The sequence below is a fragment of the Pholcus phalangioides genome, unplaced genomic scaffold, assembly GCF_987345545.1.
Source record: "Pholcus phalangioides strain wild (caught in Gottingen) unplaced genomic scaffold, Ppha-v1.0 ptg000024l_1, whole genome shotgun sequence".
Classification (NCBI taxonomy): Eukaryota; Metazoa; Arthropoda; class Arachnida; order Araneae; family Pholcidae; genus Pholcus; species Pholcus phalangioides.
The window spans coordinates 23,368,445-23,379,264 of NW_028301616.1; the positions used below are offsets into that span (position 1 = coordinate 23,368,445).

The window sequence follows — 10,820 nt, forward strand, 5'->3', positions numbered from 1 at the left end:
CAGCCAGCCCACGAAACATTTCGCTAAATTTTCAGTCACTACGTGATTGGAGAGCTGCATTGTTTCTGGGAGAGAAGGATGCTTTTGAAATTTCAGTTAATGTGAAAAAAACATTGTTCAGCAGTATCGGTAGTAAAAACCAAACAGGGGAATCGAATAGAAGTTGATGCTGCACTTTATATCTCAGAAACAGCGATGAAGCCACGTATATAAAAAAAATTTGACAAAGAAGTTAAGGCGATATGATGAGAAAAAGAACGATATTGATGGTACATATGTGGTAATGATGCTATATCTATATACGAGTCGTCCAGTTGCAAACTCGTTAATCGCCAATCAGATTTTCTTACAGAAAGTGAAGAAGGAACTTTTGTAGAGTGTATTTTTTGAGCTGACTGCTAGAAATTTAAAATTTTAATAGCATAACATTTCAACAAGCGTCAGCTCAAAAAATACACTCTACAAAAGTTTCTTCTTCACTTTCTGTAAGAAAATCTGATTGGCGATTAACGAGTTTGCAACTGGACGACTCGTATATGAAATTGATTTTTTATGTGTGTCTGTTCTTTATATAAATCTACAATTTTAGATCTATCGTCACCAAAAATTTTGCATGTGGACCCGACTTGAACGATAGGCTGCTTTAAAATTTTGTCTGAGCTGGGCCTTGTTACCGTGTTTCTCAAACAATGCGTTTCAGATATGTATATGCCTTTACAACGGTTTGTCACTTCTTTAATGCAGCCAGTTTATGTATAATAGTTTATTCATTTGTAATGGTTTGTCACTTTTTCAATCCTTTCAGTAATTGAAGAAAACCCGGGCAGTGCCGGGTATTATAGCTAGTGAATAATAAGATGCATAAAGGAAATATGAGAAGAATACAGGTAGAAGACGTTTGTCACAGATTGCTCCAAAATAGCCTCAGGGACCTGTATCCCAGGGATCTGTTTTTGACCCCCTACTCTTGAATATATTCATAAACGATTTATGTAATCTAAAAATTGATGACAAGATAATCATGTTTGCCGATGGTACAGTCATTTTTTTACTCTGCTACTTTTTATGAATCTCTCCAAAATACAATAAATTCTGACATGATAAAAATTAGAGACTGGTTTCATGCAAATGATCTACAATTAAGTATCACTAAAACTAAATATATTAACTTTTCTTTGCATAACATTCCTGCCTTACACATTCACTTTATGATTCATAAACCTATATGTAACATTAACACTGATTGTAACTGCAATAAATTAGAACAAGTGAATACTATAAAATATCTGGGTATTTATATTGACTCTGACATGAAATGGAAATCACATGTTCATAATCTACAAATCAAATTAAGATTTACAATGTATAAATTTCATTTTCTAAAAATATTTTGTTAATCATTCTTTTATAATCACCCTTTACTATTCACTGTTCCAGTCTTACTTATTATACGGTTTACTTATTTGGGGAAGTGATTATTTGACTAACTTAAAACCTGTTACACTACAGAAGAAAATTGTAAAGCTAATTTTTAATGACTATCATATACGCCTTCCATCACTCTCTTCAAAAGTATAGAAATCCTACAATTTGGATGCTTATATTATAAATCCCTGTTGCTTCTCTTTAAACGTCAATACTCCCCACCATTAATATCCACTCGATCTTCTGCTAGGCGTAACGCTGCATATTCTTTGTCAATTATTCAGAAAAATATGAAAAAAACTCATTTCTCTTACCTAACACCAAGTTTTATAACTCTCTTTCCATTGAAAAAATAAGAATGCTTCCTCTCTTTACACCTACAAAAAGTACCTCAAAAGATATCTATTGTCTATTGATGATATATATCTCCATGCACTTTCAATTTTTTTTAAAGCATTTGTCCCCACACTACTTGCCTTTCCGACAGTAGCTCGATTATTCAAATCATAGTTATTATCTCTAACTTTGATATTTAAAATGCACTCACCACGCGTTGCCACAATGAGATGTTACTACTTAATTTTGTTTTTCCCCCTTCACGCATCTATTAACTTGATATTTAACTATCAATATCCCCCCCCCCCATTTATATTTGTGTTCATACAAGTGTGTGTATATATATATATATATATGTATATAGGTATTTCATACAGTATGTGACAGTAATGTTCACCTTGGATGAAAAGTTGTCTGTTTGTGTATGTATGCTTGTACAATTAAAAAATATATATTTGAATTCGTCAAAAGAATAATTTGTGTTGCCTCGAACATTGATGAAAGAGTTCGAATTCTATTCGTTTTCCATTCCGATAATACAGTATCGTATAGAAGAGAATTCGCATAAATATTGCGATAGGCCTTCTGCTTCCATCTATTATATAAAATCAGTGTTCGAGTAAATTAGTTGCTGATTTTAAACCAGCGTGCACCATGGAAATAAACAATATGTGATTTATAATAGAATATTTTTTTTATTTTTATGCTGCACAGCGACAAAATATCGGTTAATAAGTGTTTGGTGCTTGCAAAAATTATTACTCGACAAACATAAAAAATACAGTAACCAATATTTTTTTGATGCATTAAAAACATACATTATGGTATCATACCATTCAATTTAATGCCGATTCCAGTTTTTAAAGTTTTACTTTTAAGTTATATTTTTATTTAATAGGTGGCAGCAGGAACCCCAATGCAACGCTGTTTTTCGCATGCATAATATGTAATAAGGTACAAATATGAAATACGAATCAGACGCGGTCGGGAAATTTTCCTTATATATTTTTTTTTTTCACTGGTTCGTAAATTATTTCTCCCACTAATGCCGGTCCGGGAAATTGTTCACTTCATTCCAGCGGTCCACAAGCTTAGAAAAGGGTTGAAGGCCTTGACCTTCTAAGCGGAAATTACGAGATATTTCGCCTCCTTAAAACCCTTTCATTTGGACAAAAACCAAACATGCGTACAGCATAAATAATACAAAAAGATAGAGTATTTCTCTTCCTCGGTTATTGCTCTCGGAGTTCGTGGGGGAGCAATATCACTTACACAAAATCTGGAAAAAAGTCTTCTTGAAAAAAAAAAATGTAGATTTCAAAGAAGGTTTGGTTGTTTTCAATGTGCCTGTTGCAATGCGGATCAGTGGAATTTTAAAAATCACTTAAAGGGTTAAGAGACACACTGCCAAGAAATCAGAAAATTTTGTGTCTTTATAGACTCCCTTTTAGCGATCACAAAGAAAATTTTACGCAGCAATACCGATTTTCTAGTCGCTGTGGCGATCTGTCAAGCCCTGTCCTGCAGTCTACTTTTTTGGTGTCCAACGAGGTTTAAATTTCTCTGAATATTCCCTGGCATTCAAAAGGTATTGAAAATATGACCAACCATCGAAAACTATCCAATGGTCAATAAATTGATGTTGAAAATTTCGGTCTAAAACCACAACATTCGGTCTAAATACACCCATACCAATCCCTTGCAAACGGGAATAGTGAGAAGAGAATAATCACATAGGATTTTTCCGTTCGTAATACTGACTGACGTAACATAATGAGTCAGTGCACTTTCGATCACAGCAATCGCTCCTTCCAATGAGTGAAGTCACTAACGTGCTACATGAATAATACACAAATGCAGGTAAGCGGCAAACTCAGGAAAAACGTCGCCGAAAAGTAAATGGGGGGGAATGGAAGTAAAAAAAAAAAACTCATTAGTGAAAGCAAAGGCACGGCAGCGGCAGCAGCGGGATGTCGTGCGAAAAGTGGGCTGTTTCAAGCATAGTACGTATATTATTGAAAATGCACGGGCGACAAAGAACAATGAACGCTACTGGCGGCCGGGATAAAAAAAAGAAAAGACAAGATGTCACGAAACAAGGAATTTGAGAGATTTCCGAAGGATTATTCTTCTCTTTTTTTGGATACCTTGGGCGGATGTCTTTTCTAGCGCTTAACGTGACAATGACGGCCTTGAGTAAAAAGCTCCTGTCACTCTTTTTGACTTGCCTTACAGAGAAAATTCTAATTGCACTTAAGGTTTCTAGAATGTATACCGCCATATGGTGGTTCCAAGGTTTCTAGAATATATACCATATCTAAAATATAGATCACCAAATTGCACTGCCACTTAATAAATTATTTTAGTGGAGTTCTTGAATTTATTAACTGCACTAAAATAAATTCAAGAAGAAACAATTTTTTTTTTGTTTCATAAGTCAGTATGCGTTTACAATATATGTTTGGGACCCTCAAGTCCACGGCAGTTTTAACAGCATCATGAGATCAGTGAGCAAAGTGATGTTCTGGAACCCTCTACTTTGCTAAAAGAACTGCTTACCAATATTATATTACCAGATCTCACCATCATGCATTAAGTCGTATTCACATCGAAGAGCAAATTCCCCTGTACCAATCCCCTGCAGTTAACAAATCCCATCACGACCATAGATAGAAATTTCTTTCGGGGGGGGGGGGGGCGGGAAGAGAACAAAATAATAAGATAATATTCCATACATGTGTCATTTTCTCATATTTCAGGGAGCTGCCATCCATCTTCCAAAGTGGAAGTGACAGCCACATAAATTTTTCTGATTGTAGTAACTTTTGCATTTGAGGGTCTGCTCACTTTCTGTGGAGAGACTTGATCCATAACATCAGACTGACTAAAATCAATTCCAATGCATAGTTATCCTAAGGGTTAATAAGCATTAACAGGCCTTGGATGATTAATGCCCAATTAGATTCATGTATTCAGATAGGCCAGCTTATACTTGACAAAATTGCCACAAACACTAAAACAAGTACTTTCAAATGATATTTCCTGTATGCAGAAATTTATTACATACCTAACAAGTTTTTTTTATAATCAAATGAATCTTCATCATCCTCACTGATAGAGCAATAAAGGATTTAAATAAATCAATGGGTAATGTAATTCCATATATCCATTCACTTTTTCATTGCCCTTTTTTTATCCATGACATTGCATGGAAAAACATCATTAAAAAGAGCATTGTCAACAAAAATAAATCAATTCAAAGATGCAAGCTTCACAGGACATCGGAAGTGCTCGGGTTCCATACTATGAAATACTGTAAGTATTTTTAAGCCCCTTAATGAGGAAAAGTAATATTTTTCCAGTGTAATTTAATTAAACCATAACGTCAATTATAGTTTTTAATTCTATTTAACCATAAAATGCTAACTCTATGTCTCAAAACATAAAGGCATAGGCACAGGGTCGTAGCCAGAAATTTCGTTCGGGGGGGGGGGGGGGGGACCAAAGTGACAGAATAATGGATTTGGCCATCTTTTTCCCTTTTTTCGGTCATTTTCTCACATTTCGGGGGGGGGGGGGACCAGACCCCCAAGTCCCCCCCCCCTGGCTACGCCCTTGCATAGGCAGTTAACATGCAGTTTTTATCAGCTTTTTTCAGTCAGTATTCTAGGGTTAATGAGAGTTTGATTATCTTGATATAGTGATTAAATTAAAAAGAAACAAAACAAATACATATGACACAATAAGACTAAAATTAAATCAATTTGTAAGATAACATGAAATTCACATGAATGATTGTGTAATTGCAGTGATAATCAAAGTAATTATAGTGACAATATTTCACAACTACAAATGTTCACATGCTATGAATGTTCTTCATGAAATCAAATTAAGTCAACATAATAGCAGGCAGGGCTGGAGAAATCGTAAAAAAATAATATCTAGATGTTTTAGACACCAAAAAAAATTTTATCTGCAGAAAAAGGCCCAAAATATGCTTTTTTTGACTTTTTCAGAGCATAGTGGCCCTCTTTTATGTTGGTAGATATGCTGCTACAAATTTCAAAAATTTTGTGCTGCTCTCAGCCTGAAATTTAGTTACCACAAAGAAAATTTTCAATACCAATTTTTTAGTCACCATGGCACCTGGGATTTGTCAAACCCTGATAGTAGGCACAATATTAATTTTGATAATTAAAAAGAGACCGATATTAATTTTCAGAATAATTCTTTCTTTCATTAAAAAAATAATCATTGTCGTTTGATTCTCGATTTTCTATAAAAGTATGATTAATAAAATTTTTATGATTATTATCTAAAAAATTCAATCAAAAAATACAATGAGACATAGTATCATGATACAAAAACATTGTTTGAAAATTGTTTCGATTGTTATCAATAATATCATTATTGATAACAATCGAAACAATTTTCATTGTTCATAATATCATTATTGATAACAAAAAAAAAAAAAGAAAAACACTTTCAAAATTTATCAAATGCTTTGCTTAAAAATACAAAATAAATATCCTGTATAACTCATCATTATGAAGTAATATATATCTCTGAATATTTTCCATTAGTATTTATAATAATGTGTATCCTAAGATAATAATCTCAATGATAATTACAGGATGACTACACTACATTGACTACACTAAGTTCATCAGAATAATAATAAAAAACATACCATTTAAGAATAAATGTGTTTTAAAGCAAATATATTTTGTTTATGCATAAAAACTAGATTTTATGTGCACACAATTAAAAAATACAGAAATTAGTATTGGATTTTAGGTTTATTGGAGCAAGGACCAGTTTGGTCAAACTACGCCAAAACACATGATTATAAAAAAGATTGTCCTTTTGTCATGTCGAAAAATTAAAAAGCAGCATGAAACGTAAAACAATGACATGAATTGTAAAACTATAATTTGTTATAAAAACCAATGGCCTTGATGAATTTAAAAATGCGAGATGCATAGCTATTGTCATTTAAAATGTCATGAAGTGAAAGATGACTATGACCAAAAACCGAAATTAGTATTGATTAATTATATTGTTTAATTACAGTATAAAATTATTATCAAACACTTGATAGGTCTAGTGGCATTGGAATTATAAAAACAAGACTTTTGAGAATGCGTTAAAGCAAATATATTCTGTTTACATGGAGAAAATGCATAATTATGCAATTAAAAATTCACAAAAATCAGCATTAATTATATTGTTTAACTCTTGCAAAAATAATTAAAAAATTTTTGAACAATTATGGAACACAGAAGCATTAATTACCCTAAAATTTATCGGAACCCCAATAAGTCATAATTATGTAACATACACATAAATATTTATATAAATATTTGTATGGTTGAAATTGGGACCTTTAAGCCATTATATGCATTTTAGTCATATTGTGTCTAGAACATTATTGGGGAAAAAGTATGTAAAAATTACGTACATAAATAAGTACTGTTGAATTGTAGGATAATTTTGTCATTGTTACACAGAGCATTGTTAATGGATCGAATGGAGAGATATTGTTTCCTGAACATATTGTTTAGAGAGATTTGCCTGGAGATAGTGTTGCGCAGAGGATTATTTATAAGGATTTGCCCGGAGGATTGTTTGCAGGCACATTGTTGTGTGGAGGTTCCTCAAAGATATTGTTGTCTGGAGAATTGTTTGGATAGATATTGTTGCCTGGAGGATTGTTTGGATATTGTTGTCTGGAAGATTGTTTAAATGTATTTTTTCCTGGAGGATTGTTTAAATGTATTTTTTCCTGGAGGATTGTTCAAATGTATTTTTTCCTGGAGAATTGTTCAAAGGTATTGTAGAATGGAGGATTGTTTAAAGAAATATTGTGTCCGGGACCACTGTTGAAAAAATATTGTTGGGAGGCAATTATAATGAAATTAAATAATAATAATAAAAAAAAATTTATACTTACAGATTGGATGATGAGGAGGGACATCGTGAATAAAATTATCCTTATTGCATCGCACTAACACAGTTCCGTGCACCACAATATTCAACACATCAAAAAACAAATTTATCTTCTTTTTTTTTGTCACACAATTCACAAATTTATCGAATTTTGTCCCCTCATAATTTAGAAGATAAATTATGAAAGACATTTAAGCAGAAAATAAATAATATGCGTGTTGATCTTGCATCCATCTTCGTACGTCGGCGGCTGGTCAGCTGACGATAAACAAATATCTTCCAGCCTCGCAAGCTGTGTATAGGCTTTTCTTCCGAGAGCACTTCCTCGCCTGTCACGTGAAACTTACATCCGCAGCGCCATCTAGCGCTATCAATATCAAACGTACATGGCATCATTAATCATCTTCGTGTTAATTATTGTCAAGGAAGTCTTGGTGTTTTGGAGCGGAATTTCAAGAGCCTGAGAGACGACGCGGGTGGGAAGGATGAAGCCACAACGGGGCCACACAGCAGAATAAAAATATTCTAACTCATGGGTTCACGAAGGGCCGTAACAAGAGCATTATGGGCCACAGAGCCAAAGCCTCCTAGATACTACTCTCTCGGATAGTCTCTTTGGGAGGCTTTGCCAGAGCCAAGTGATTTTTCCCTCGCGCTTTCTCGAAAATTTCAAAGCAGTTGTTATTTTTGTGAGGCTCACTCTTTTCTTGAGTTTCCCAGGCCGTAACTAGGTGGGGCCCATGCATTAAGACGGTGCTAGATTCATCCATGGTTGCAACTATGTAGATACAATAAAACCTCGCTATCATTGGCGTAAGCAAAGGAGGCGGGTGTTGGGGTTCTAATCCCCCCCCCCCCCGAGCCAAGGTTATAGTGTTATTTTGCAGGGAAAAAAAGTAAACCCCTCCCCTCAGAAGGAAAAAAATTTGAAACCCCACCTCGAGAGAATTCTGCGTACGCCTATGCTCGCTACAACGATACTCGACGTAACGATGATGAATGCCTCCACAACGATATTTTTTAGAATCTTGTTTGGAATTGCTTATAGAGAGAGCAGTGTTCCTCAAAGTGTACGTCGCGGCTCTTAGGGGTGTCGCCAGCCTTTGTCAGGGATGTTGCGGCGAGCTGCATCATTTCTGTGACCATTTATGCTTCGAACGTGGCTCTTTTATAATAACGTGGTGAAAATACCTGCTGTGTGTGTGTGTGTGTGTGTGTGTGTGTGTGTGTGTGTGTGTGTGAGCTATCCTGGGGAGCCACAGAGAAACCATGAATTGGACAAGGAAGCCGCGGTTGACAAAGGTGACAGAAACACTACTCTATACAGAGACAGTGCATCTAAATGAATTTTATTAATCAACTTATCAATTTCGTGTTTTTCACGGATAATTAATACTATGAAGAACAGGGTAGTAACAATGCAGATTTAGAAAAGATGTCTACAACAGCATACATTTGGTGGCACGCGATAATGATGCCTCTCGTTGTAACGATAATCCCTCTGCAACAATGTTTTTCTTGGCTAGCAGAGTATCGTTATATCAAGGTTTCGCTGCACTTATTTGTCAGCCGGGCAAGCAAGCGTTTTGCCCCTGCCCATGTTATGAAAATAGGAACAATTGAAGTATGAATTCGGCACCATTTCAAGTCCATCGTCTAGAGCAGCAGACCCGTCTGCTCCCTCCTAATTACAATTCTAGGTTCACCACTTACGGGTCCTTAGATTGATTTCAATGGGGGTCTTTCAATGGACAACTTATTGCTTCTACATTGCTATAAACTCAGAGCATAGGCGGAGATAGACTTGGAAGTCTGGGGAGGCACGGTCATTATTGCTGGGGGCACGATGATGATGTCAATTCATGTATGCATATGTACAGTCTAACCTCGTTAATGAGTCACTCTCGGGAGAGCAAAAATATGACTTAGTAAACGGAGTAAGCCATAGCCGTGCCAATTCCTGCCTGAGGACAATTGGCACTTACAAAAAGTGACCCGGTAAGCGGAGTGACGTGTTAACCGGGTGACGCACTAACGAGGTTTGACTACATTAGATCAGTCGACTTCACCTTTGACGCTGGGGGGGGGGGAAGACCTCCATGTCCCCCCGTAGCTCCGCCCATCCATGACTCAGAGCCCTCTAAAAACATCATAGGCTTCCCGGCAAAATGATTTTTTTCTGAGTCTCTCCCTAATCTGGCTAGAATTTCCAGCCTATAAATACCCGTATACTATGAAACTAACCAGATATCTGGTTAGAAAAGGGTCCTCGTGATAATGAGATATCTCATTATCACGAGGACCCTTTCGTACTTGAGGCCTTCTGGCCGTATTCGGATAGGCCCATGCTGTAAGACGGCACTGTCATGGGTGGAGATACGGGGGGGGGCATCCCCCCCCCCCCAGAATCGAAGGTAAAGCCGACTGATATAATGTATTCGCGTATATATGAATTGACATCATCATCATCATCATGCCCTCCAACAATCATCGTGCCCCTCCAGACTTGCAAGTCTATCTCCGCCTATGGGCACTGTATATACTGAATATGATTTTGTGGAGGGGTCCGTGGTTTCATTTTATTGACACTGAGGTATCATGGCTATGGGGCCCCCACATCCTTCAGAAAGGGCCTGGGATCTGTTTTTAGTGAATTTACCACGTGAAAATATAAAAAAAATCAAAACAAAGAAAATGCCAATTTTGAGGACCCGAAAATTTGTGTACTCTGGGCACGTGTCCCGTTTGCCCGTGTGAGAAACAAGCTATTTTTAATATAAAAGCAATTTCATATTAAACAAGTCTTTAAAAAAACACGGCCGCAACCAGTGGGGGAGTAGGCGGTCAATGAAATGCAGGTCATTACTTGACCAGAGCCAAAGGAATTCCTACGGGTACAAAAGAATTCCTACAGGTAATCCTGTGTCTAGGAGATAATGGTCTGGTACCCCGAGCACTGGACTAGAGAGGGGCAGTGCCGTCTTAACGCATGGGCCCAACCGGGCACCTCAAGAGAAGGTTGGGCTTCACAGTAATGAGATGGTTGGAATTTTCTAGAGTAAGCGAATTTACTCTTTAACTGCTTCGTCTAAATTACTCGGGGGAGCGGG

At 36.2% G+C, this 10,820-nt stretch overlaps 1 protein-coding gene across 6 annotated transcripts in view; it reads right to left on the reverse strand.

Annotated features, from left to right (window-relative positions):
* The window catches only part of Piezo (piezo type mechanosensitive ion channel component), a 104,475-nt gene extending 96,478 nt beyond the window's left edge, over positions 1–7,997 (reverse strand). For 5 of the 6 annotated variants that reach the window (XM_089250680.1, XM_089250675.1, XM_089250681.1 and 2 more), the window contains exon 1: positions 7,715–7,996. The gene's annotated coding sequence lies outside the window, so the exon portion shown is untranslated. Of the gene's footprint in view, positions 1–7,714 lie in introns of all 6 variants that reach the window. The other variant, XM_089250674.1, reaches the window with a different exon arrangement.
* Positions 7,998–10,820: the final 2,823 nt, after the last annotated feature.